The sequence below is a fragment of the Mytilus trossulus genome, unplaced genomic scaffold (assembly GCF_036588685.1).
Source record: "Mytilus trossulus isolate FHL-02 unplaced genomic scaffold, PNRI_Mtr1.1.1.hap1 h1tg000110l__unscaffolded, whole genome shotgun sequence".
NCBI classification, from domain to species: domain Eukaryota; kingdom Metazoa; phylum Mollusca; class Bivalvia; order Mytilida; family Mytilidae; genus Mytilus; species Mytilus trossulus.
The window spans coordinates 1,667,836-1,675,803 of NW_026963297.1; positions in this window are offsets into that span (position 1 = coordinate 1,667,836).

The window sequence follows — 7,968 nt, forward strand, 5'->3', positions numbered from 1 at the left end:
CTTGCTGTATTTCTTCTGGTTATTATTATCATTCTTTCTGCCAAACTTTAACGACATTTCCGAAAAAAAGTACGGGACATGTTAAAATGATATTAGGTATCTAGTACCGGTTGACCGAAAGCTATCTTGTGATGAGGGCACGACCCCGTTATATTTCCTTTATAGCGGTTATCTCCCCTAACATAGAAAACCTTGTTATCATTCTAACTCCGTAACCATAATAGGTAGAAAAAAAAGCAAAGTGTGGAATTTGTTCAGGAACAAACTCTGGTTCTTCGTTACATATGGATTGAACAGATTCAACGACTCGTTGGTAGGGTTATGCCCCTTCGAAAATTTACCGATGTCGGTTGGCCACTAAATCTCAGAAACCGTAAGCTGTAGCCACCTAGAATCTTCACCAATGATCATCAATTTACGTGACAGAGAACACTGATCTAAGGTCAAAGGTCAAGGTCATGACCAAGATTTAGACCTTAGCTTATTTATCGGATTTACTCAATTACCGTTAGAATATAACGGAGAAAATGTGTGTCTTGTCCAGATCTACATTTGTTAGGTTGAGTTCAAACTTATTGGACTAACTATTATGGACCTCGGGCACGAAAACTGTTTTTCTGGTCCGAAATGATGATTTTTTGCTTATAATTGAAAATGAGGTTAGAGATAGAAAAAAACTTTGAATTTCAAAAAGATCTATAGAATCAGGCCAAGGTCAGAGGTCAAGGTCCCTAGCAACGACATAAAACACCTTAGCAACCATATATTTTTGAACTAAGAAGGCTATGAATAATATAAATATGAATTTTTTCATACTGAAAATGACACTTTTGTCCCTAACAACGACATATAAGTCCTAAGCAACCACTTATTTCTTAACTTGAAAAACTATGAATAGTACATATGACATTTTTTTTATACTGGGAGTAATATTTTTATCCTTAGGAATGATTGTTGTCCATAACAGCCATTTGTTATGAACATAAAAGTCCTTAGCAACCATATATTTTTGAACTAAGAAGGCTGTCAATAAAAGAAAAAAATGGAAAGACCTTTCAATTGTTCATGAACAATTGACTTTTTAATTCTATATGTCTTTCTTTTAATGCATCATCAGCCTTATAATCATTTACAGGTCTAGATGAGAAAATGCCTGTACCGAGTCATGAATATGACAGTTGTAATTCATTCGTTTGATATGTTTGTGCTTTTGATTTTGTCATTTGATAAGGGTTTTTCATTTTGCACTTTTCTCGAAGTTCGGTATTTTTATGATTTTACTTTTTACATACAGACTATTGATGTTCTGTTTAAATCATCGCATAAACAATTTGAAAATTCCCATAAAATTATCGAACTGTCTTGGATTAAACTGCCTATCATCATTGTCTAAATCTATATTTAAAAACAATGGTTGGCATTAATTAGTATGTAGACTGGGTCATTTACCCATTACTAATCACACGGTATTTTTAAGGAGTGTCACACGGTCTCCTTCTTCATCCCGCTGTATGAATATTTTCGTATAATTACAGCTTGTTACCACCATACGCTGTTCCCGCGTATCGACAAACCTGAAGATAATAAACGTAATTTTCTGAAAATTAAATATATCAGCAGAGGTACTGATTTTATCAATTGCTCTTCTATATTTGATGACTCTGACGTTCAAAACGTTATACCTCCCTATGTTAAAAACATAGTACCACCTTTTATTTCATACATTTACAAAAAAAATCCAATTTTTAATTATACATCGGTAACATCCGACGTGAATATAGAAAAAAATACTACCTTAACTTGAAACTAAACATCGTCGAAGTTTAGATATGTTCCCTCTAGCAATATTATCAGGAGTAAACAAACTTTTTGAAAAAAGGACCAAACTATCGTCCTCCATCTAAATATGGCAAAGAGTGTCGTCAAGTCACGAAAGATGCTCTTTTATCGTTTTGTAGAAAATGGTGTGAACTGGAAAAATCTGATACCAAATCTCTTGATTCTTGTTTAAGGATGTTCGCTTGTCATGTTTTGGAATATTTGTCAGATTTTCGGAATCCTCTGGTTTTATCTAATTGAATGTCACAAATAATTTGCCCATTGACCCCCATTTTTCGTTTAATAAATCTTTTAAATATATAAATATAAACCATTTGTAAAAGTCTTATTAAATCCTTGTTATTTTTTAAATATTTTTTTAGCACTTAAACATGATAATAATAATGCTATGAAAAATCAAAAGAGAACATTTTCCCGCCAAAATTGCAATGGCTTCTATCTCGAAAACAAACACGTTGACCTATATATGTGTTTTGCTCTTTTTGTTCCTTTAATAATTCCTTAAATACATATTGGTTTTATAAAAAGCTTGTTATTTTGAAACTGAGTAGCGAACCTCCTTAAATAAATGTTTGAATGTTGTAGACAATGGAATATCACATTTTAAAAATAATTAAGGAGTAAATAATAGAGTACACAATACGCCTATTTTCAGAATAAAAAATAAACTTCAAGAACTCCCCAAGCGGTTTGTGTTTGTACCGGCCGATAAAGCAGTCAACAATGTCGTGGTGGTATGCTGTAAATACTACATGGACTTTCTTTGAGAATACAATTTAAAATTCATCTACATTCAGGTCCCTGCGCTCCACAGAGAGTCATAGAGAAAACAAACATACCGTAACCACATCAAAACTTAAGGTTTCTTCTGATCATTTGAAAGTCCCTACTATGTATTAGTTACCTAATACATTAACTACACAAAAGCATTTAAATATCATTTCATCTCGGCCTCTAGAAAATCTACAACAAATCTTTCACTGTTTTAACAAGTTCATAAACTACTATCAAGGAGCTTGTCATAATATGTTGTAATAAAATATATGAACAAATTGCAATGATAATTTTTTGGAGTGTAAAAAATTCTTCTGATGTTTTAGATAAATAACGTGCTGGTCCTTTTAATTTAATACGGTGTACAGTTTTGGTTTTACGACTCTTTCTTCTACACTTTCACTCTACCTTTTCAAACACAAATTTTCCTATTTAAAAAAAAATGGTCGTTTGGTGAATCTGAATTCAAATATATAGAACAAAAAAGAAAGGTAAATATGCTGGATGTATTTACTGGAAGTGTGGTGAGATGATTGAGGCTGTTAATTTTCTCCTTGATAATAATTATATACGTTTCGGCAACAAAGTTTATCGACAGGCTGTAGGTATCCTTATGGGATATAATTGCGCCCCTTTACTAGCAGACTTGTTTTTGTACTGTAAGAATCACATACTTTCCTTTACTGAAACAAAATGTGAAGCGTCCTTTGTTAAATCTAGTTTATCAATATATTGCACGGAATGTTCAGATTAGGCCTGAAGTTAACGTTGAAATGTGGTATTGGCATTATTATTTAGTACTCTCTATTGATCGCACGGCTTACTTTTGTCCGCAATATGCGCAAAGGGAAGCTAATGTCTAATTGATAAAAAATTCAGGGTGTTGTTTGGCTTTGGTTTTTTTTTAACTATGTCCAAGTTTGAGGTTATACACCCTTTCACTACCCTTACAGAAAAGTCAATACAAAATGTTCTACGGCAATATCCTTGTCCGCACTAGTTGCTAAGGGAAGATGTGTAGCATATGTCTACTTGAGAAAAATCCAGGGTGTTTTTCGACTCAGTTTTTTGTTAAAGTAGAGCCAAAGTTGGGGTCAGACATCCTACCCCACCCTTAGTGAACAGTCAAAAGAAAATGTTCTACGACAATACTGGTGTACGCACTAGGTCCAAAGGGAAGCAGGGTAGCTGAGGTTTACTTGTTTAAAAATCCAGAGTGTTGTTTGGTTTAGTTTTATTGAAAGTAGGTCCAAAGTTGGGGTCGACCACCCTACCCCATCCTTTGAGAAAAGTTAATAAAATAACGTTTTACGGCAATACGTTTGTCCGCACTTAGTGCCAATGGAAGCTGGGTTGCTGAGATCTACTTGAGAAAAAATCCAGAGTGTTCTTTGGCTTATTTTTTTTTAAGTAGGTATGAAATTAGGATTGTAGACCCTACCCCGCCCTTTCAGAAAAGTTCATATAAAATGTTCTACAGCAATATACTCTTTTGTCCGCACTAGGTACAAAGGGAAGCTGGGTTGCTGATGTTTACCTGACAACAAATTCAGGGTATTGTTTGGCTTTGTTCTTTTTAAGTAGGTCCAAAGATGGGGTCGGACAACCTACCCGACCCTTACTAAAAGGTTTATTTATAATGTTGTACGGAAAAACGTGTGTCTGCACTAGGTGCAAAAGGAACCTGGGTAGCTGAGGTCTACTTGATAAAACATCCAGGGTGTTTTTCAGCTTAGTTTTGATTTTAAGTAGGTCCAAAGATGGGGTCGGACACCCTACCTGACCCTTTCAGAAAAGTTAAAAAAAATATGTTGTACGACAAAACGATTGTCCGCACTAGTTGGAAATGGAGCTGGGTAGATGAGATCAACATGAGAAAAAATATAGGGTGTTGTTCGGCTTAGTTTTATTCTTTTAAAGTAGTTCAAAAGTTGGGGTCGGACACCCCACCCCACTCTTACATAAAAGTAAATAAAAAATGTTTTACGGCAAAACTTGTGTCCGCACTAGGTTCAACGGGAAGCCGGGTTGCTGATGTTTACTTGATAAAAAATCCAGGGTGTTTTTTGGCCTAGTTTTGTTTTTAAGTAGTTCCACAGCAGGGGTCGGACACCCTACCCAACCCTTACTAAAAGTTTATTAATAATGTTGTACGGAAAAACTTGTGTCTGCACTAGGTGTAAAGGGAAACTGGGTAGTTTAGATATACTTAATAAAACATCCAGGGTATTTTTTCAGATTAGTTTTGTTTTTAAGTAGGTCTTTAGTTGCGGTCGTACTCCCCACTTAAAACTTACAGAAAAGTTAACATAACAAAAAGTTCTACGGCAATACATTTGTCCGCACTAGGTGCAAAGAAAAGCTTCTTAGCTGAGGTCTACTTGAGAAAAAATCCAGGGTGTTCTTCTGCTTAGTTTTGTTTTTAACTAGGTCCACCGCTGGGTTCGAACACCCTACCCCAACCTTACAGAAAAGTTAATAGACGAAAATGTTCTACTGCAATACTTTTGTCTGCACTAGGTGCAAAGGGAAGCTTGGTAGCTAAGATCTACTTGAGTAAAAATCCAGTGCGTTTTTCGGCTTAGTTTATTCTTTAAGGTAGGTCCAAAGATGGGGTCGTACACTCTACCCCACTCTTTAAGAAAATTAATAAAAATATGATGTCCGACAAAACTTTTGTCCGCACTAGGTGGACATGGAGCTTGAAAGCTTATGTCTACTTGATAAAAAAATCCATGGTGTTGTTCGGCTTAGTTTTATTCAAAGACGGTCCAAAGTCGGGGTCGGACACCCTATTTACAGAAAAGTATATAGAAAAATGTTAGAGGGCAATACTTTTGTCCGCACTAAGTGCAAAAAGAAGCTGGGTACGAGAAGTCTACTTTAGAGTAGATCCAGGGTTTTGTTTGGCTTAGTTTTTTTTCTTCTTTTATAGTTGGTTCAAAGTTGGGGTCGGAAAGCCTACCGCAGACTTACATTAAAGTTAATAAAAAATGTTCTACAAGAAAACTTTTTTTCGCACTAGGTGCAAAGGGAAGCCAGGTTGCTGGTGTCTACTTGATAAAAAATCAAGGGTGTTGTTCGGCTTAATGTTTTTTAACTAGGTCGAGAGTTGGGGTCGGACACCCTACCCAACCCTTCCTTAAAAGTTTATTAATAATATTGAACGGAAAAACCAGTGTCTGCACTAGGTGCAAGGACAAGCTGGGTAGCTGAGATCTACTTGATAAAAAATCCAGGGATTTTTTTTGTTTTTAAGTGGGTCCATCGCTGGGGTCGGACACCCTACCCCAGCCTTACAGAAAAGTTAATGAATGAAAATGGTCTACTGCAATACTTTTGTTAGCACTAGTTGCAAAGGGAAGCTTGGTAGCTGGGATCTACTTGAGAAAAAATCCAGGGTGTTCTTTGGATAAGTTTTTCTTTTAAAGTAGGTTCAAAGTTGGGGTTCGAATACCCCACACCACCCTTACAGAAAAGTTAATAAAAAATGTTCTACGGCAATACTTTTGTCCGCACTAGTTGCAAAGGCAAGCTGGGTAGCTGATTTCTACTTGAATACAAAATCCATGGAGTTGTTCGGCTTAGTTTTATTTAAAGTATGTCCAAAGTCGGGGTCGGAAACTCTACTTACAGAAAAGTAAATAAAAAAATGTTATACGTCAATACTTTTGTCCGCACTAAGTGCGAAGCGAATCTAGGTAGATGAGGTCTACTTGAGAAAAGATCCAGTTTCTTTTTTGCTTAGTTTTTTCTTTGTTTATAGTAGGTCCAAAGTTGGGGTCGGAAACCCTACTGCAGAATTACAGAAAATTTAATAAAAAATGTTGGTCCGGGTTGCTGATGTCTACTTGATAAAAATTCCAGGGTGTTGTTTGGCTTATTTTTTTTTAACTAGGTCTAGAGTTGGGGTCGGACACCCTACCCAACCCTTACTAAAAATTTATTAATATTGTTGTACGGAAAAACTAGTATCTACACTAGGTGCAAGGGGAAGCTGGGTAGCTGAGGTTTACTTGAAAAAAAATCCATGGTGCTTATCAGCTTAGTTTTGTTTTTAAGTAGGTCCACAGTTGCGGTCGGACACCCCATCCCAACCTTAGAGAAAATTTAATAAAAAAAATGTTCTCCGCCAACACTTTTGTCTGCAATAGGTGCAAAAGAAATCTCCTTGAGAAAAGATCCAGGGTGTTGTTCTACACAGTTTTTTTAATACATTTGTAGGTCTAAAATTGGGGTTGGAGATCGTATCCAGGGTGTTCTTCGGCTTATTTTTTTTGTTATTAAAGTAGATCCAAAGTTGGAGTCGGACACCTTACCCAACCCTTAAAGAAAAGTTAATAAAAAATGTTCTGCGGCAATTCTTTTGTCCGCACTAGGTGCAAAGGTAAGCTGGGTAGCTGATGTCTATTTGAAAAAAATCCAGGGTGTTGTTCGGCTGAGTGTTATTCAAAGTAGGCTAAAAGTTGGGGTCGGACATCCAACTCCGACCCTACCGAAAAGTTAATAAAAAAATGTTCTACAGTAATACTGTTGTCCGCAGAAGATGCATAGGGAAGCTGGGTAGCTGAGGTCTACTTGAGAAAAACATCCAGGGTGTTGTGCGGATTTAGTTTGTTTAAAGAAGGTCCAAAGTTGGGGTTGGACATTCTATCCCACCTTACAGAAAAGTTTTTACAAAAATGTTCTACGGCATTATTTTTGTCCGTACTAGGTGCAAAGGAAAGCTGGATAGCTGATGTCTACTTGACAAAAAATCCAGGGTGTTCTTCAGCTTATTTTTTTGTTTTTTAAGTAGGTCCAAAGTTAGGGTCGGACACATTACCCAACCCTTACAGAAAAGTTAATAAAAAATGTTCTACCGTTATACTTTTGTCCGCAATAGGTGCAAAGGGATGCTGGGTAACTGAGGTCTAACTTACAAAAAAAAATCCAGGGGGTCAGCAGAAGGAGGAAAGGGAAGCTGGACAGCTGTGGGAAACTTGAGAAAAATCAAGGGTTTTGTTTGGCTTATTTTTATGTAAAGTAGGTCCAAAGATGGGGTCGCACACCCTACCCTACCTTTTCAGAAAAGTTCATAAAAAAGTGTTATTCAAAGTAGGCTCAAAGTTGGGGTCGGACACCCATCTCCACCCCTACAGAAAAGTTAATAAAAAAATGTTCTACGGCAATACTATTGTCCGCAGCAGGTGCAAAGGGAAGCTGGGTAGCTGAGGTCTCCTTGAGAAAAGATCCAGGGTGTTGTTCTACACAGTTTTTTTTAATACACTTGTAGGTCTAAAATTGGGTTGGAGACCGTACCCAAAACTTTCAAAAAAGTTAATAAAAATGTTTTTTTAAGGTAGGTCCAAAGTT